Source organism: Acinonyx jubatus, chromosome F2, assembly GCF_027475565.1.
Source record: "Acinonyx jubatus isolate Ajub_Pintada_27869175 chromosome F2, VMU_Ajub_asm_v1.0, whole genome shotgun sequence".
Classification (NCBI taxonomy): Eukaryota; Metazoa; Chordata; class Mammalia; order Carnivora; family Felidae; genus Acinonyx; species Acinonyx jubatus.
The window spans coordinates 29,224,879-29,246,800 of record NC_069394.1 but is presented as its reverse complement, the minus strand read 5'-3'; the positions used below and the strand labels follow the sequence as shown (position 1 = coordinate 29,246,800).

At 36.2% G+C, this 21,922-nt stretch overlaps 1 protein-coding gene across 1 annotated transcript in view; it reads left to right on the top strand.

The window, feature by feature from the left end:
- The window catches only part of EMC2 (ER membrane protein complex subunit 2), a 451,211-nt gene that overhangs the window by 428,080 nt on the left and 1,209 nt on the right, over positions 1-21,922 (top strand). The window lies entirely within an intron of this gene.

The following is a 21,922-nucleotide window of genomic DNA, read 5'->3' as shown; positions in this document are numbered from 1 at the left end:
TGAGCCAAACAGGTGCTCCTCACCTGTATTTATTTCTAAAGCAGAGTAGATTTTCTGACTTTCAGATAACATCTTGACACATGCTTGGTAGTTTCTGAGTAAACTTGCTTTATATGTGATGAAACATACTAAATTTAAATTGATTCTAGTTAATCTAAAAGCCATAAGCATCTGACACATTTCACCCATTGAAGATATTAGAAGGCTTTCACTCTGCTAATGCTTGGTGCTAGAAATACTTGAAAGTTAAACACATGTCATTTATTTTATGACTCATTTCTAACTACTTGGGAAAAAATTCATCTAGTAAATGCGTCAGTGCTATGAAAAAAGGCAAGTATTATAGAAAATATTGAAATTCCCTCTGTAGAACATTAGAGGAAACCACATCTAAAATAATATTCTGGACATATTCTATATTAGCTCTTTATTCCCAAATTCCTTTGTCCCTGAAACAATCCCATTATAAGGCTTCCTTAGTCCTGCCTTGGTTGGAGGCAGTGGGAGATGTTAGGTCTTTAGTTCAACCTTAAGAACATTTTGCTGCAAGACTTGTTCTGACATTGGTCACCTAGCAACATCTGTTCCAACACCTGGCATAAAATCTGCTTTAATCTGGGTTTACACTCTTCAATCCCCATCCCTGGAATTTCCCTGACTGATATCCCTGTCCTGTATATTCTTTTTTTACTTTAATTTCCAGTATCCTTAGGGTCAGAGAAATTAATGCACAGATTACCTTCAAGGGTAATAGTTTTATGGTAGGAATTCTCTGTACACAGTATCATGGAAAGCAATGTTACATCGTACCCAGGGCATGCAAGACTTAGATGTACAACAGCCACATGACTACCAGAACAATAACTAAGCATTGTTCAGAAAAACTACTCTTTTTCCTCCCCCCCACCTCCTTTTTCTATTAAGTTTACACTAACAAGAAGGGATTACATGATTGTACCAGTTTTTACCACCTAACTTGAATCTCTGAGGTACCTGACCTCTCTTGTGTTCAGATAAGGTCCAAAATCCGGCCAAATCAGCTACAGCCTGGGCAGCAACATTGGTTTCATTTGGCCTAAAGGCACAGTCATATCAACTGAGCCAGAAGAGAACTGAGATCTCTTACTTCAAAAAAAAAAAAAAAAAAATGGCACAGTGTAAATGAACAGGTTCTCTGGGGCTTTATGAACTTTCTAACTGATTAGATTGCATATGAATAGGAAGTACAATTTGTAAACAAAGGTACTAGGAAGCCGATAAGGATATCTGCACACTCATCCATCTGCTACAGGAGCCACTTGTAGCAGATGTAGATCCTCAGGGGATGTAAAAAGTCTTGCCTGCTGCCTCCACTGTGGTATATTTAGAAAGATTATCTGTCAGATCAGGTCAGTTGTATCTGTTCTGCAAAGAGGTTTCACTAAGGATAAGCAATTGCGAAATTATGCCCATATGTTTTAAAGTATGACTTACTCTATAGGAAATTGATGTAATCCCATTTAAATCTAAGCTATAAGGAAAAAATATATACAGTTTACTCTTTGCCAATGAAGTATTGAAGTCTTTTAACTAGAGGCATATCTAAATCTTTCTAGATTGGTTCTCTAAAAAATGAAACGCTAGCTCTACCAAGCCGAGCCTGGGTTCCCACTAAAGCCACTCATTCCAATGCTAAATTTATCATGTGACTTTTCGTGGAAGGAGACAGTGAGATAAGATGTTTAATGATGTGTGTATCATCTACTATTTATATGTTTTGTGATGATATATTTATACTGATTTCTTACTTGTGTTCCTATATGCTAAGGTTGGGGTTTTTTAATCTTTTCTACTTTTTGGTGGATTTGTCAAGGTTTCTTTCTCCTCCCTTTGCTTTAAAACCATTTGAGAAATTATCCATGTTATTTCTGCTATTTTAGTGGTTATCCTTAAATTTATAACCTATAAACTTCACTTAATTCTAACTTTGTCTATAGTTATCTTCCTCTTTTATAAGAAGGACCTTAAAATGCTGTAAATATGATCACCCCTCTCTGTCCTACAAAAATTTGTGTTTTTTTATTGTTTATTTATTTTTGAGAGACAGAGAGACAAAGAACGAACAGGGGAGGGACAGAGAGAGAGCAGACACAGAATCTAAAGCAGGCTCCGGGCTCTGAGCCGTCAGCACAGAGCCTGACGTGGGACTCGAACCCATCAACTGTGAGATCATGACCTGAGCTGAAGTTGGATGCTTAACCAACTGAGCCACCCAGGTGCCCTTATCTTGTTTTTAAAATGAAAACTATTATTTTTTGTGTTATTCATATTTACTCATATCTGTCTCAATTTCTTTATTTGCCCTTGCATTTAGCATCCAACTCCTTTATTTTTGGCTCACTCTTTCTCCTTGTAATATACACTGTTTACTATTTCATTTAGTAAGTGCATGTGAGTAATAAAATCATTGTATGTCTGGAAATATCTTTAGTTTACACATTCTTCAATAAGAATTCATAATCTTATAGAACTCTAAATTAATAAATATTTTGGTTCCACAATTTAAAAATATTCCATTATCTTCACACCTCTGTGTTGCTGATGAGAAATATGCTACGAGGTCTAATCATTATTCTTTGCAGATACTGTACTGTCTGCCTGTAGTTCCTTTCATTATATTCTTGCTGTCTACACCATAGTGTGCCCACATATACACGGCTTTGTTTTATGTCTGAAGAGACAGGAAGTCTGTCTGAATAAAATGTAATATTGAGGATTAATTTCCTTTAATGCACAGGGACTATATCAACGTCCTCAATGTTTTCACTAGGTCCACGTTTAACCTCTTCCATTCATTTCTGTATAGTGCAGTGTCTATACGATAGTTTATGGCAATCATTTAAAATATAAATTTCATTGTGTCACTTTCCTGATTAAAATATTAAAGCCTTTCCTGTGTTCCTAGAATAAAGACCAGAATCCTAACGTGATCTAAAAGGCCCTAATGGTCTCTCTAGACTTATCCTGGACCTTTCTCCCCTTTGCTCTCTGACATTCAGACACATTGGCCTCCTGTTAGTTCTTCCTCACTTTTACCTAGTTAACTTCCAGTCATTCTTAGGATCTCATTTCATTATTACTCCTAAAGTGAAGTCTTTTCTGACCGCTGTCAATGTATCAGTTCTTTCTAAGACATACTTTAATAACTGCCTGTACTTTGTTTCAAAGGATAGTAGGACTATAAATATATGATCATATGATTGTCTATCTTGTCCATTTGAGGACAGAAATCTCTGTTTTTCTCAATATTGTTATGCTAGAACACAGCATAATTCCTGCCACTTAGTGGTTATTTTAAAAATCTAATAACAAAGCAATACTTTTAAAACTACCAGCTATGTTCTTATTTATTTCTCTTACATGCATGGAAGAAGGTATGTGCTGCCTATTAACCTAAGGAAATTGCTTATTAAGATTTAGCAGACTTGATATATCATTTCCATCCACCTTTAAGCCCTGCTAAATTTGCAAATTTTATTATATGGAACTGTTTTTAATGTAGCTAATCATCACTTATCACCCTAAAAACAGGTGAAGGTCAGCAACATGATATTTTGTTTTTGAAATGCTTCTCAAAGGAGATCACTGATGCCTTTTTCATTTTTGTATATAATTTATTGGTGTTTGACTTGGTTTTTGCCAAGTCATATAATTAAAAATTAATTATACACATGTACAGGAAAGTAAATGGTCTTCAGAAAGGAAAAAATCCTACTGTTGGGGATCATAAGCTCAGCTAAGCAGGAAGCTGCCATCTGGAGAAACGATTTTCACACTCTCTGAGGGAAGTGGCCACATATCACCAAGTGTGACATGCCTCCTTCACTTCTTTTCTAATTAGATGCAATTTTCTTTGAAGGAGCTTTTTATTAAAGATATAATTGTACTGATATAATCCAAGTAAAATGTAGCCTGACAGATGGAAGAAGGATGGAAGGTAGTTTTAATACCACTCATACAAAATAAAGTGTTACCAGCCAAAGATTCAGTTCAACATTAGTCCTTATTTAAAAACTGATTTCCCCCCTTAGTTTACACTTCTGTCAAACTTAAAATATGAAATCTCTAACTCACTTAATCAAAAAAAAAGAATCAGCCATCTTCGGTTTTCCACTGAACAAATGCTAGTGATTCCCCACCCCACCAACACCGCCTCAAGGGTGCACACATGGAAAATAAAATTACTTTGTTTGTTTCTTCTCCACATTCCCCTGCTTCTTCTGTGAGCAGTGCTGATGGATTGACCAACAACTTGGGCTAGCTCTTGTCAAATGGTACAGCAAATATCCCATAGCAATTATAATAGAGTAACTATGTCAAGTTTGTCCAAGGTAACAACTTCAAGGGCCATATAAAATTGGATATGTGTGTGTGTGCACATAAGATATATGTACTGAAATATACATACATGCACACATGTACAATATATACATGTGTGTGCATGTGTGTGTATATGTGAGATACAGACTGCATATATACACATTTATATGAAATTCCCTGCAAAGTATCTTTTTCTTAGAAAATATTGTACCAGGATATGCATTCAGCTGCTATATCAGAAACCCAGAATGACAGGGGCATGCACATCATAGAAGTTCATTTTTCTCTTGTAAAGTCCAGAGGCAGGTGTTCTAGGGCTAACATGGCAGCTCCATAGTCACCAGGACCCCATATTTCATCTGCCTTTCTGCTCTAGCAATCTTACCATGTGTTTCCATTTTCAATTTTACTGAGACTGACCTAGATTTCTGCTTGAGTTTGAGCCACCCCAGAAGAGCTCCAGACTAGAAGCAGAAGAAAGAGGAAAGGTCATGAGAGCTGCCTGGCAGCCCCACCCAGTGACTTTCATTTAACTCTCATGTTTGCAAGCAGGCTGGGAAGTGTCCTTTACCAGCAGGACACTTGCACCAGGGCTCTGTACGGAGGGAGAAAATGACTCTTGAGCAGGCATTTGACAGTCTGTCACAGCGTGCATGTTTTCAGCTCTTCTCTAGAACCAGGGTAGACATGTGCTTAATGTGCTAGCTGAATTAATCTTGGGACCAAGTTGATTCCATTATTGGTCTAAAAGGCAGCTTTCTAAAGAATGTTGGTGCAGGTCCCTTACCATGACATTATTTTTCCCCCTTGAACTAGAGTACTACTTATTTTATTCAGTTAGCATGGTCTCTGTGTCTAAATACATTATTTTGGGTTAAACAACTCATTTAAATATATGAAGAAAACTAAAAAATCAAATCTCATGAGAGATTCTTTTGAAGAACCCACTTCTTAGGCTACATTGTTTTTTAACATAAATCTTTTTTACTTCATTTTTTCCCTTTATTTCAGTAAAAGTAAGGAACATCAGCTCAGCTATACCAAGTCAATAGGTCTTATTAAATTATTTCAAAATCACTTTCTACAGTTGTAAAATGTGGTGAGTGATACTTAATTTATGGGATTAGTATGAGGATTTTTAGCTCATGTATACAATATGTCCAGCCCAGTAAGTGGATAATGCCAGAAACCTAGCAAATATCTATTTCACATTTCCCACATATATCTGAATAAATACAATAGGAAAAATATTAATAATATTAAAATACTGATTCAATGTTTAGAATTTACCAAATTGAAAACAAAAGGAGACTTTCCACATCTTTGCCATGGATAAAAAACTATTTTCACATTTCTCTTCTTTACACCATCTCTACAGATAGAGTCATGATGGGCCATTAGTACTAATAAGATAGTCACTTAGATAACTAAATAAGATCTAAAGTACTATACAAAATTAAAATTAAAATCAATAGTTCTTCCATCTCCAACATAATGTACTAGAAGGTGTATTAGAAGAAGATATCAACTGAAACTATAAAAATCTAGTAATCAATTCATCAAGAAATTTGCAAGACCTTTATGGGAAAAACTATAAGACTACACCGAAGGTCAGTCAAGAAGTACTAATACAAATAATATCTATTCCTGGGTAGGTAGACTCCACCAGGATTTTTAATGGACCATGACAACTTAATTCTAAAATTAATATGGAAGTATAAATGTACAACAACCGTCATACCAACTTAGAGAAAAGAGATCAAAGAGACTGAAATTGCCCCCCCCCCCAAGAAAATATATTCTAAAGCTTTAGTAACTAAAGGCACAGTATAATGTGGTAATAAGTGACTAATTTGATGGAATGGATAAGAAGATCCGGAAACAGGACCATGCATATATACCTCTCTTGTGTTTTGGGCTAATTCTGACCCCAAGAAAACAATAATATCCTTTGTGCCTTACTTGATTTTATAGGAAACTACGAGTGGGAGTGTTCCGCTCTTCCACGCTGAGGTGACTCTGCCACTTTCCACTCTCAAGTCATCACCTTCCCCGGAAAGAGGAAATAAACCTTTATCGCACACTGTCCAAACTTTTTTTCTACCCTCTGTCTGTCCTGAAGCTACTTTCATGTCCTGTTGTAAGAGTAAAGAAGCAATTCTCCATTATTACTTCTTAGGTTTACTTGGGTAAGTTATTTAAACTCTCTATAAGTCTGACTCATTGCTGTTAAGTGAGGATAATAATGGCACCTCTCCTATAAGATTATTTTTAGGATTAAATGAGTTCAAATCATTACATTTAATAGCATCACCTGTGGGATGTAATCATACAGCTCTACTGTTTGTTTCTCCCACTATACCTTTATATCTATTCGATGGGTCTGATCCCCTTGTCCTTAGATGTAAATCATGATCTTTCCAGTAACTTCTAGGTAACACAAACAGTTATCTAATCATAAAATACAATCTCAGGTTACTATTCAACATGTTTAGTCCAGGTGACAGTCAAAACTTCAGTCTTGCTTTAAACCCAAAATATTCCCCCCTTCCCCTCTCTTAGTTCTTTTCTATAGTAGGAAGGAAGTGTGTAGTCGAGGAAGTAACTTGGTCAATTTTTTATTACTTTCCTCACTTAACCTTCTACCTGAATCTTTTCTTGCTAAAAACAAAGTTGTATGAGGAACAGAGAAGTTCCCACTTGGACAGTACTGTCATGGCAATCCAGTATCAATGCAGGCCTGACTTGGTAGATGTTCAAAGCTGAATCTTTCTCTTGTTGGTACTTATGTGTGTTCTCTGGAGAATACCATTGTTGGAAATCTCCTAAATGAATTCCCCTGATGAGGACAAAAACATCCCTATTCTTGGTAGTTGCTTACTCTTTTTTCAGCCCAAAGATACCGCTTGCTTCCATCTACAAGGTGTGTTTCTCCTGATAGGAACAAAGACAATGACTTCAAAAGTGCTCTCTATTATACATTGGATCTTTGAGAAACACATATTTCTTACCCTGGCAAATTCTGGAAGTCCTGTCTAGTCCCACAGCAGTCACCTCTTTTCCATATGTTGTCAAGACAGCTAGTTATCCATTGCCGTTGGATTTTCCAGGTGTGACTCAGATCCCCATCCACTCTCGTCTTTGCATTGCATGTGACATATACTGAGTTTCTCAAATCCCTTTTCCTGGGCTTCAGGGGACAGTGTTCTTCAGTCTCTTCCCTAGGACTCAGTATGCATCATTCTCCAAATAAACCTCCCCATTCTAATTTCTAACTCTTAATACTTTTATTTCATTGATGTGAGTGAAGGGATAAGAGGCTGGTAGCTTGTTTCTTGATACTTGTTTATAAATATTGCACATGGCCCAGCACCTTCTTTGACATGTGGTACCTTTTGTCTTATGGTGCCTTGGCCAAATTTCCATTTCAAACTAAACAAATTTAGCTATTATTACTGCTCAAGGAAAGGGAGCATAAGTGCTGGCCGTGGGGATAGTGATTAAAGGAAATTTTAGTTTTATCTGTTTTATTTTTTACAGCAATCATTAAGTCATACATTGTGTGTAAATTTTAAATATTTTTAAAGTAATTATTTTCATTGAAAATAAGTTTTTCCAGTATTCTTTATAATTAGGTCCTCCTTTTCGCAGAGTCTGCATTGTTACCTCTGCATATATCAGGTTTCCACAGATGTTAGTCTGTTTCTGAGTTCCCTGTTCTAATTCGGTCAATTTGATTATTTCTGTAGCAATATTGCACTCTCCTAGTTATCACAACTTTCTACAAACTCAATATCTAATAGAGAAAATTCCCCTTTATAACAGCCCTTTACTTCAAGAAATCCTTGGCTTTTCTTGGACTTTTCTTGTCCTTCATAAAAGTTTTAGGATCAGCATCTCAAAACCATAATCAATGATTTAAGGATCATTCCTTACTCCCAACCCCCAAAGTCTAGGAAAGAAGAAGAAAGAAGTTTGCTATAATTAAACATATGGATCCAACTTTTTCCTCTCTCTGTTGAAGTGATTGTCTCCCCTCTATTCTCAGATATTTGTTGGTGATGTTATCCAATCACAAACTTTCTCACGGGAGACACTGAGCAATAGGTTTCCATCTAATCTATAAGAGAGGTAGGTATTAAGTAGCATGCATGTAAGAGGTTCTCATGACTTAACGCCAAATAGATAGATATATAGGCTAGAGAAGCTCCCAAGTTCTGTTTCATTCCCTTTGTTATATGATATATACAGAAGTAGAATGGCCTATACTATATCATGCTTCTTCAGTAACAGTTTAACAGGCCCATATCTTCGTAGTTGAAGAAAACACTGTAATGTGGGAAATGCCCAACAAAGCCCCTAATTCATTTTTTAAAATAATTTGGCAATGCTCATGACATACTCTTTCTTTTGCATTTCTCATTTAAAACCGTGGTCACATTTCCAGGTTAACACATAAAGATTAAACCCCTATATTTGCCCCTAATATTCACCACAGGGGATACTGCAATGAACAAAATAGAAAAGGTCTGTGGATAAAATTTTAATTATCTTATTTTCTGTGTACTATTATCAGAGTCTGTCCTGCTTTCCCTAGGTGAGGTGGCCATTTCCTTTTTGCCATCATCTTTTCTCTGAATTTACCTCCACTCTGGCACATTTGTCTTAACATAATTACTTATTTCCTTCCTTGATAATAATTTCATTAATTACCTCTCTAAAGCTTCCTCTTCTTTTTCCATTGAGGTTTGAATATTAATTTATTTATTATACCATAATTTTTTCTGTCTTTCTGCCACTAGTTGGGTTCATGGGGGTTTTCCTCCAGAGAGTATAAATTTAATCATCCTCTGTAACCCCAGTTTCTGGCCTAATGCAAGGAACACTGGAATCCACAAATAAGGAATGAGTTTTTCAAGTTTTCATCAATCACTGCCACAGAGAGAACTCCATAATATTTTAAATTATATATATATTTCTATCTGGATGTTATTCCATTTCCAAATATTCAATAGTTTGAAACTGAAATCACTGTCTTTTTTCACCAATGCCTTTCCCTCAACCAGGTCCCTTTCTTGACTTTTCCAATGCTTATTTTGAGTCAGTCCTTACTCATTGACTCTGTTTTCTCTCACCTTATATTTTGTCAGTCATCAAGTTCAATTGAGATTTTTGTCCTGATACCTCCTATGACAATCCTTTCCTTTCTTTTCCCAAATTAACAGCCAAATGGAAGGTATGCATCTTCTCATGCCTGGCCTATATAATAGGCCTAACATGGTGACTCATAGGTAAACACCTAACATGGTGACTCATAGCCACTCAAAGGATATTTATTAATGGGTGACCATATATGCAGGTGTAAACAATAAATTATATGTTCACCATACTTTTTGAAAGGATGGGACATTGTCATGAAGGGATGTATGAACCAGATCCATGGTCCACATGCCTCACTTGTTACATCTGTCAAGAGGTGGAGAACTAAAGCAAGCTTCATTCACTGGTGATGTTTTTGCCACCAGGCTGGTCTCAGAGGAACTTATTAAAGTTTATTGACAGGGACACCATTAGTAAAGCTATATGTTGTAGTAGTCCTCTGACCTCATTTATTTGCCCATTTATTTTTTAAGAGCCTTCCTCATCCTCTCCATGCCCACTGAGCTACCCCTCTTTTAACATACCTCTCTTTAATTTTCACTATCCTGGAGTATTATACAAAGCTCAAGACTTCCGACTTTCCCACTGAACCCCATCCTCTTAGGTTCACAGTTTTATAAGGCAATAGCTAAGCAGATTCACTCATCCATTAATTCTATAAATATTTAATGAGCACCTCCTATTTCTAAGATTGTTTCAGGAACTGGAAAGAAAAATTAGCCCTTGCAAAGACACAGCTGGTTACTTTGCTAACTGCTCCCCCCTAATCCCCCACCCCCTGCCCAATATGTCAGGTTCACAGAGAGATTAAGAGCATGATCATGGTTAAGAGCATGATCAGAAGACATCATGGGTTCAGATCTTACTTCTGCCCCTCTCAGTATGTAAAATAGTGCAATTACTTAAACTCTCTGTGTTCAGTTGCATCATCTATAATAATAATAGTCTTTTCCTCAGATTGTGCAATAAGCATTATATGAGAAGATGCCTCAAATTGTTAAAATAATCCTGGTTCAGATTGCGTATTCCAAAAATTCTGGCTACTAATAGAAGACCCTAAATGCTCTCGGCATTTCAGTTCTTAAGACATGTTAGGGTAGAGATACGGAAGTTACACCAATGTGCTATTCCAGTTACAACCTCTTTTCTGCCTGTGTATTATGTGTGGTAGATTGATATTGATTATTTGATTGATTGGTTGATGGCCTGGGATGGTGAGTAGGTTTTAGTCATTAACTGATACAGAAGTTAAGCACAGCTGATTTCTGAAGTCAGACAGAACTGAGTTCAGATCTTTCTTTGCCACTTACGTGCCATATGATCTTGTAAGAAATGGGGTTAATAATTCTATAATCATTCTTTATTGAATCAATGTTTACTAGGCACTTAATGCATTTCAGACACTATTCTAGGCCCTAGGGATATTTCATTGAATGAGGGAGATGTGATCTTGGCACTACTGGGGCCTACAGTTTGGTGAGGAGAGAAGTAAACATGTAAACAAATAAATAAAAGAGATAGTTTTAACAACCTCCCAGGGTGATTGTGAGGATTTATAAATTCTCCAGGAATGGAAGTTGCCAGAATGAGAGGAGAGCTCATAGTCTAACATGGGAACTAACCACACAATAGATATTGGTCATGCAATACAAGCAATGAAAAAAGTAAGCAGCATTACTATGGAGTTTGGGAGAAGTGAGACCCCCACCATGGTAGATTCTGAGCCATAGGCAGGAGTAGAACAGTGACTGGCTAAAGCGAGGAACAGTAGTAAGTTTTCTGAGACCAGCTTTGGCATTTAAGGCCATTCTGTCTTTCATTTAGTCCAAACACTGCTGCCTGAATTATTTTCCAAGTAGGTTTGTTTCATCACATTAGATCACTCCTAAATATTTTATTTTCCTAGATCTCTCTTCACCTAATGTCCAAAGCAGTATTATTCTAGATGCTCTTTTCAACCTTTCAGAAAACGTAATTAGATTTGAGAGCTCAACCCAAAGGACTTGGCAAATATTAATCTGCTGCCAATTCTTCTTTTAGTTCTTATTCTTTTAGTTCTTATTCTTTAAGATGTCTTTTTTTTTCTTGTTTTTTGTTTTTTGGTTTTTGGGTTTTTTTTGGTATGCTACCTCCTCTTTCACATCTTTCTCTATACTTCTTCCATCTCCTAGTGTCAAACTCACCTTCAGGAAATTCTGCCTTGTGGGAAATTATAGCAATTCCCGACCTAAACATTTTTGGCAAAAGTCCAGCTTGCTAGCAATTGATGGATCACTCTGGACTCCAAGCTGGACAATGCAGAGCTACCTCAAAGAGCTCTTACAGGAAAGCTGGTGGATGTAAACAAAATGACATCATTGAAAGGAATTCAGTGCAAACACCAAAACCAGTATCTTGACTTTTAAAAATGCAGCATTAAGTTTTGTTCAAAGTCTATAGGCCCCTATAAAAATCTAAAATGATTTACAGGAAAATCTTTTTTTAAAAGCCTGGGAAATCTATATGGACAAACACTTGTGACTTTAAGGATGTCTTCCTTCTTTAGGATTGGGACATAAGAGTGTATGTTACATATAATCATAACAATTTGTAATTTGACAATTACCAAGCAATAAAAAAAGTAGGATTTCTTCTGGATATAGATACTAGAAAAAAATTCTCTCATTTTGATCCTCTAATATTGACTTCAAGGCCTGCATGAACCTGTGGATAGTTTTTTGCCTTTTTACTACACCTGCACCGTCAGATGTCAAAATGAGCACTGTAGCACAAGAATGAAATAATAGTTAGACTGGAATATCTGTAGCTTGCTGAAAAAGCTAGTAATCTAATGATTGCTTAAGTTTTTCATGTGACTATAGGTAACAATATTGCACAGAGTTTCCTTGAAGTTGAAATTATTATAGACATCTAAGCTGGATAAGTGATGTCAGCTACCTCATTTGCTTGAGTTTCATGACTGTGTGTTCATGACATTGATGAGAGAAACAGGAAAATTGAAAGGGATTCTCTCTGTTTTCTTCTCTTCTCTCCATCGTCACTTGCCATGGGAGACCCACTCTAGTCCAGGCTGGTAACTCCCAAGTCTCTGTTATCTATATCACCTGGTGGCTCTGTCCCTTGAGCTCCAGGCCACAAATATGGAACTGCTGCCATAAGTCCCTGAAATACATCATGTCAAAAACCTAAACTGATTATTTTCCATAACAAATCATAGCTTCCTGCCCTCATGTCTTGAATTAATGCTCTATTTATTCAGACAGTTGCACAACTAAAATCTCTTATTGCTTCCCAGAAATTCTTGATTATGTGACAATGTCCGTGCTCCAATGTCCAGAGGAGTAGGATTGCAGTAGAGAAGATCTAAATACCTATTTTAAGAAACTTCTTTGGGGAGCACCTGGGTGGCTTAGTCAGTTAAGTGTCTGTCTCCTGATTTGGGCTCAGGTCATGATCTCAGGGTGTGTGAGTTCGAGCCTCACATTGGGCTCTGCACTGACAGTGCAGATCCTGCTTGGGATTCTCTTTCTCCCCCTTTCTGCCCCTCCCCTGCTCATGCTCATTTGTACGTGCTCTCTCTCTCAAAATAAATAAATAAAACTTGAAAAAACATATTTAAAAACGAAATTTCTTTGACTTGAGCAATACTGTCACAATTCTCTGCAGGCTTTTGATAGTTTGCTAAAGACTGAATAATCCATTATAACCTATTACAATTGAAAAACTCACTTCAAGTATATTGTCCTTTTTGTGTGGCTCAGAGATACTTTTTTTTTTACCTTTAATTAAATCACAAAAATATTTGATTTTCACTGGTTTTCCCATTAACATCCTCTTTTTCTTCCAAGATCCACTTCAAGGTACAATATTGCATATAGTTATCATGTCTCCATAGTCTCGTCTATTCTCTGACAGCTTCTTAACCTTTTCTTATCTTTCACAACCTTGACAGTGTTGAAGATCACTGGTCAGGTATTTGTACAATGTCCCTCAATTGAGGGCTTGTCTGCTGTTTTTCTCATGATTACACTGGGGCTTTTGGTTTTCGGGAAAATGCCACAGAGGTGAAGTAAGTGACTTTCTTATGTTCTACTAGGGGATACATGATATCCATATGGTATTGATGTTCCTTCATCATTTGGTTAATCCTGCCAGGATTCTCCACCAGAAAGATACTATTTTCCCATTTCCACACTCTATCATAAATGCATTTTTTCTTTAAAAGCTCAGGTTTTGTAACAAACTTTTGGTTACTTACTTTCTTTTTTCTAATTCTCTAATACATAGCATCTTCTTCCAGGAAAAAGAGAGAGAGAGAGAGAAGAGAAAACTTACTTGTTTTTTTTTTTCCTGGAAACTAACAAAGTCATCTTTTCAACAAATATTTTTAAAATATTAAAATATAATTCATCATAGTGCTGTTTCATATAGAACATTTACATCAATATCATGACTCATTGCTGTAATGCATTTGAGCTACTGTTGTCATTGATTGACTAGGTTTCCTAGAACTTATAAAAGCTCACTTATATGGATAGTCTTTATGGAATTAATCAATCAAGAAAGCCCCCCTTTTATACAGAAAAGCATGTATAATATATTTATGTGAAGTTTTTGAAAAGTTCTAGCAAAAAAATCTGAAATATATGATGGATTCTGATTTACCTCAGAAGAAAATATTAATATAAAAGTACAATTTCATTTAAAATTTTGTATAACCCTAAAAGTTCCTCTTGTCAGTGAAAAATTTTATATGAAATAATACATTATCTGTGACATATTTTTTAAAGTTAAAATGTTTATTCTTTCTCCGTAATGGTTGTGTAGCTCAAAGCCTGTCAAGCATATCCCCCTGAGTATTATCTGTGTACTTCCTGAACTGCTAGAGCTTAATGGAATGTTTGCAAACATGATTCACACCTGTCAGAGACAAAGTCAAATAATTGGGAAGAGTAATTTATAATTTTAGGCTTATAATAATATTGTAGGGAGGCTTACCATACATTTTGATAAGCTCCTCAGGAAAAAATAGTCATGTCTTCTTGTATCCATAGAATATTTGTGTAATTGCCACAATAGCATATGATTAATTTTTTGAAACCTAGAGTATGTGTTAACAATGTAAGAGAGGGTGTGCCTGGTAGGTTAAGTCGGTAGAGCATTAGACTCTTGATCTCAGTGTTGAGTTCGAGCCCCATATTGAGTGTAGAGCTTACTTTAATAAACAAACAAACAAATAAATAAACAAACATATGCCTCATTTTAAAAAAAAATACAAAAGAGATATCAGCTTACAACCAGGTGATATTTACTATTAGAATTCAGGTATGGCTGGTGACAGACTTGCAAGACCCCATGTCATTAAAGTTCTGCTAGACATTTGGGGGTGCAAGGCAGAACATTGGTGTTCATGAGACAGAGTGTTGCATAAAAAAGGAGAAGGACATCTTTTCAGCTTCTGTGGACAATAAAGCATAACTTTTCACTGAATCTGTAGTTCAAGAACCGAGCGTCCATTGGCATAAGGTTTCAAGGCATTAGCTGTGGTTGTGGAGGCGATGACAACACACAGCTGTAGAAGCATCAGCTGGTGGCCAACATGGCACTAATGATGTCCTGTACATGCTGCTGTGGGATGCATGCTAACATGTGGCTAGAAGAGGTCTCAACAGTGCAGTTGGTGGAAGTCACAAGAAGGTGGGCAGACCCAAATTCACCTGATTCTGAGGCCAATTTTTCTTAATCACCATGCTATAATGCTGGTTATCCTGCTCAAAAGGGCTCAGACAAACCACTTGGTTCACTGGCAAGAATCTGACACACTTGCGAGTACCAGCAACAAAACTAGAAATACATGTTTAAGTCCAGATAATGAAGAATTTGATAATCACACACTGGTGTCTCTAACCAAACTCTCCAGTTCTTAAAATAGTTAAATAGCAACAAATGGACTAATGCATTTCATTACATGCATTTATTTTACTGTTCTTTGTCTTGTTTTTTTCCCTTGCTAGGGCAGTTAGTCTTCAAGAATATTAAGAGCAGTACATAAAGTGGCCACTTGGTGTCAGGAGCTACTAACTGTTCCTGTAAAGGAAACTTGCAGTGTGGAAAAGAAACACGAAAAATAGTTTTTAATGACTTGCCTACTTACTTTTCTCCAACTTTAATGTTTTAACTACTCAACATTTTAATGCAGTTCCCCAAACTTTGGCTTAATATGTTCATAATTAGAACTGTTCTGAATTTATTGTTAAGATGATTAATACATCTCAGCTGCATATTAATTTAAAATTTGCATTGATCTATTTGTGGAGTCTACTTATAATAAGTAATCACTCTAGCGATACTTGAGCATATGTCCTCTACACTATGACAGGGATAGTCTAGAAAGAATAAGGTGAAGAAGAAGGAGAAGGACCTTTGTCCAGCAACCCTAGCTTTAATAGCCCAGCCAACTTTTAGCTATATGATAAGTAACTTGAGATGCTGTTTTCTCATGTGAAAAATGAGGATAATAATACCCACCTTAACATAATTACTGTATTGATTAACTGATATAATCAATATTTGTTAAGTGTCCCACCTGGTGTCTGGTTTGCTTACCAAATTACATCTAATATTATTTTATAGCAAGTTAATATCATGTATATATGCCTACTTGAATGTTCTATGATTCTAGTATCTAGAATTTTCTGAGATTTTCTTCAGTCTGTTAAATCCTATTCAATAAGGAATCAGAATGGATCAATATCTGATGTTCATTTCATTACATTATTATTTCTGTTTTCAAAACTATTTTAAATATTAGGAATGAATTGATTGAATCATCTTTTATGCCCTTTCATCCATATAATACATTAATATTAGCAACTATTCAGAGATTCTTTTACCCATTTTTTTCTCTTCTATGTTGTATCTTCCAACTTATATATATCTCAGTCTTTTATCAACTTTACTTTGTCCTCAAATTTATACCATTTTTATTTTTTCATGATCCAAGACATAGAAATATTTCCCACAATGGAAAAAAAGGAAATGTATGTCATACTGGACATTCCAAGGATGGGGAAATAAGAGAGTATATGTAAGTTAGGCTTTTACCCCTGACCCTCCCATTCTAATAGACAAGAAAGTGTCAGAGGCAGGGCAAGGATGAAACCATATATTCCCAAATAGACAAGGTTAAGTTTTGGCACCATATCCTTATTTAGGCCTTTCTTGTACTTTTTCCCTTTGGCTATCCCCATTGTAGTGGGATATAGTGTAATCATTAGAGGTGGACTTTCAGTCAGACAGACCTAGGTTCAAATCCCCGCTTTGCCACTTTTTTGCTATGATGCCCAATTTAAGGTACTAATTTTCTCTGAGCCCTAGTACATAATAGAAATACATACAGTGATGTAATGAGTAAATAAGAAAATATACGTCAATCTCTCAGTAAGCTGCCTGAAGTATATTTAGAAATCAGTCAATCAATCAATTATGAGTACCTTTGCTCCAGAGAGCAATGTGAACAATACTTAAATTGGAATTAAAGTTTTTGAAAGAACTGACTTTTGCACTAGATGGTCCAGTTGAAGACCAGGCTTAGACACCCTTAGGTCAATGAATAAGTTATGAAAACTTAATAAGTTATGACCCCAAAGTTGTTTTTAATCCTGGCTCATATATATGCCACTTGTTTTAGAAATGTGGGTTCTTTCTAGAAGAGAAAAAATATTGTGGGAGGACAGAGAATATTTTGAGACTACTTATAAATTTTAGTCTAGTTCAACTTGTTAAGGTCAAATCATGTATGTATTTCATTCTTTCTGTGGGGCTGACAATAGAACTTGTATCTACTAGCACCCAAAAATGGGATAATGTAGAGCAAGATCTCTTCCAGAGATGGGGGAAGGAATTTTGAGTGGTGGTTTGGATGGTTCCTAGAGACAACACAAGTAGAGAACCCTCAGGAAGCAAAATTCTTCACTTATGAGAGAGAATTCAAGTGGCCTTGCAGGAAGAATTCTGCATGTGGACTCAAAGCCAATTAAACTGGTGTTTCCATGAAAGTCTGCCTGATGTCCCAGAATACGGATAGGGAAGTATTTACAGTGACTGAAATGTATATAATGACTCATGTAACAGCTCCTTAGGATGGATTATGCCAAGCATGCCCTTTGATTTCTGACTAGGAGAATCGCCTCAGTGTGCTGTCCACCAGGTAACTGCATAAAGAAGCAGACAAAGAATATCTAAGTAAATTTCTTGAGGAGTTGTATAGTTCAAAGGAATAACCCAAATTCTTGTTGTTTGTAAATACAATTAGGACTGAAAGAGGAATCAGTATCCAGTGGCTGGAAAAAATAATGTGTAGGGGAATACCTAAGGCAACTTATGATCTTGAGAAGTAGGGGTTAACTCCACAAGATGACAGTTCTTTGGCATAAAAATTAGTCAGGCTTTACTGTCTCGATCTGGACACATTCCAGGGCCAGGTTGGGTTTGGGTAGGAGACTTAAGTGGAAAGAGGAAATGTGATATGGTCATAATAATGGCCGGGTGTTTCACAGGCACCAGGGTAAGTGATTTAAACCCCAACATAGTGGAAATTGGAGGTGTTCTAAATAATTTTTTGGTTGTGACAATGATGACTATCTGGTGACTCTAGATCCCCAGAGTTTTTTTCCTGCATCCTAGAAGGTATGGGTTTGGAAGAAAAAGAGCTTTAACTAGGGTTGTCAGATTTACTTAATGCCCAGTTAAATTTGAATCTCAGATGAGCAATGATTTTTTTTTTAGTATAAGTATGTCCCAATATTGAATGGTACATACTTATAATACATTTTTTTTTGTTTGTTTATCTGAAATTCATTTATCTAGGTGTATAGTATTTTATCTGGTAACCATATTTAAGAACTTACATTAATGTGGTTGTTAATAAGAAATGACTATAATGGCTGCTTGGCTCTACCTAGCATTTTCTCTGCAGTATCTAAGAGGGGGTATACTCACTCCCAACAAAAGAAGATATGGGAGATGTTTTCTGTCAGTGGAAAAGTCTGTGAGAAATATGTAATATTAAATATTAAAAACCTCTTTTATGAGATTTTTACAACAGCATTGAAAGTGTCTGAAAAATGAAGATTTAGAACTTCCCTCTCTGCTTATGACTGATAGAGCGAATGTCAAAACGACCAAAAAAGTATAGCAATAGAATTAATAGGATTGGCTGTTGTCACAAATTTAATGAGGAGTGGGGAGAGAGAAGATAAGTTTGGAATGACTTACAGGTTTTTGGTTCAGTTGGACAAATGACACATATGGGAATACTTGGGGAAATATTGACTCCAGTTTTGAAAAACTGATTTTGAGATGCCCTTTGGTGAGTATGTCCACCATGCCATTGCACAGATGCATTTGGAACCCAAAAAAGAATCTGCATTAGAGATAGGATTGTTAGTTGAAACCACAGAAATGAGAATAATCGTGGGCATATAATGTATAGATAATGAATAGCAAAGGGCCAATGATAGAACGTTGGAGCAACACATACATTTAAGGGAAGAGATAAAGGAAAGGAAACAATAAACTAGGAAGAAAATTTAGGAAGAAAACTGGGAGAAATGGTGTCCTAGAGGAAAAGAGATGAGAGCTTCACAAAGGAAGTGCTCAGAAGTGCCAAATGCTGATGAGGTCAAGTAAGATGTAATATAAAAAAAGGTCACTGAATTTGACAAGTGGAATGCCACTGGGGATATGTGCCAAAGTATATTTATATAGAAGCAGTGGGAGCCAAAGCCAGATTGCTGTGAATTGGCAAGTCACAGAGGTAAGGAAGGTGGAAATAGTGAATGCAATCAGTCAAGGAGCCTGACTTGGAGTAGGGAAGGCTGGAAGTATTTAAAGGGGACATAGGATTGAAGGAGAGCTCCCTGCTCTTTTTGAAAGGGAACACAGGATTGAGGCTTTTTTCTTTTTTCTTTTTTTTTTTTTTAGTGATAGAAACTTGATCACGTTTATGAGTTAGTAAAACTCATGAGTGTTATGAGAGGGTGAAACTGCAAAGCAAAGGGTGACAGAATTTTCAGGTCAGCATCCTGAAAGTAAAATTAAAAGGGGTGGGAACAAAGGAACAGTGGAGGTTTTAGTCTCTAAAGTAGAGATGGCATGTTTCATATACCATTTCCTGTACTGTGACTAAAAAGAAGCAGATGAAAGTCAGTGAGTAGTCTAGGTAAAGAAATAGGAAGAGAAAAATAACTTGGGAAAACAAATCATAAGGTGGTACATATCCAGAGTTTCCAATTGTCACACATGCCATCCCATGTAAAAGATAACGGCTTATGGGGTTGCCTCTCTGAAAATGAATTTTAGCCCAGATCCAACATTTGGAGCATTTAAATCACCACCACAATGGTAAACCATTAGGATAATAACAGTAACAAGAAAAAAAGCTCTTTACATTGTAAATGCCCAATGGTATTCATCTGTCATAGCCACATCCATTTCTTATGAATTCCTAAAGTCCTTTATCTCAGAAGTTATAGCCAACGAGGGGTGTCTGGGTGGCTCAATGTGTTAAGTGTCTGACTCTATTTCAGCTCAGGTTATGATCTCAAGGTTCATGGGCTCAAGCTCTGTGTCATGCTCTGCACTGAAAGCTTAAAGTGCAGAGCCTACTTGGGATTCTCTCTGCTTCCCACCCCCTTCCATGCTCTAAATATATATATCAACAAACAAACAAACATTTAAAAAATCAGTTAAAGTTGATGATTGTCCCAAATATTCCAAAAGCAATAATGAAGCAATGATGGGACAACCAAGGTGATTGTTGGCTAACAACATGGTTTCAGTGACTGAATTAGGAAACTTTTCTTTGAACCAAAAAGCAGTTCTTCTTCTCTTAAGTTGTTTGTTTGGTTTATTTTGCTAGAGGAGAGGTTACTACCGCATTCAGTCTGACTTCTGAAATTGCAATCCCCTAACAGAGTAAGCATCAAAGAGCACTCTAGTGGGCTCATTGTAAGACTGTCAAAAACACTCACAAGCAAGAATGCCCAGAGGAGCACTATTCATCATAGTTCAAATGACAGATAACCATAATGCCCATCAATGACAAAAAGGATAAATAAATTGCAGATTATCAGTAAAACATGTACTAAACAGCAATGAAAATAAACTACAGCTACATACAAAAATATGGATGAATCTTACAAACATAATGTTGAAGCAGAGAAGGTGGACATAAAGAAATGCTTGCAATTGTGATTCCATGTACACGAAGTCCAGAAAGGGATGTTACAAGTTATAGTGGTGGATACTTTTAAGATGTTGGGAAATTTTTTTTGGACTTGTTTTTTCTAGTATCGTAACTGGATGCTGATTATATGGGCGTTTCCACTTTGTGAAAATTCAGAGTTGTACATGTGATTTGTATGCTATTTTGTATATATGCAATATTTCAATATTCTTTAATAAAGCTGATCATCTATGGCATGAGGAATGAGGGTGGTGGTAATCTTTGTATAGGACAGAAGGGATTTTGGTTAAGATGGGCCACAGGTGGGCTTTTGGGACAGCTGATGATAATCTACTTTTCGACCTGGGATGTGGTTAAAGTAGTGTGCTCACTTTATGAATATTTTGTGTGCATTCGTGATTAGCACACTTATCTATATGTAAATTACACGGAAGCTAAAAATCTAAAGAAACAAAACACTCAAACTGCTTGCTATTGTATTGTTACACTGTCTGGGTAAATGTCTTCTTACAATGAGATATATGAATCCAGGCTTAGAATTTGACACTGCAGTGATAGTGGGGAGTAGCTATCATCCCTTCTGTTGTCCCTTCCTTGAAATCAAAGAGACATCTTTCTCCAGTCAGTCTTGTTGAGGACTCAATATTCTGGCTGTAGATCATGTCATAGCTTTCTTGGTTAGGCTGTTGGGAACCTCTCATGTGTGCATAGAATGCCTTTACCTACTTCCTTAATGTTTTATCATAATTTATCAAGGTAACTTATAATACATCTTTGATTTGTAGGTGAAAAACACTGAATTTTAGCAGAAAGTCTCATAGATATTTTTGGAATAAGAGTCCCATATTTCTTTGGATGTTTTTTTTTTCTACCTAGGAGAATCATGGCAAAATATCCAGTCATTGAGTCTACTTTGTTTTTTGTTTTTCATTTGTCAGAAATATTAAGGTGTTTAACATTTTTTAAAAACCTATATTGATGTCCTACTACCCTCTGCTAATTATCAGTGATGTGCAAAGTCAAATTTTATAGCATTTGTGAAGTTTCACAGAGGGTATGTCTACCCCTATCATTTGGGCAAGGATATTTCAAATTTGGGGAAGCACTTCTTTAAAATCTTCATTAATAGTGACTTACTATGTTAGCATTGTGGAT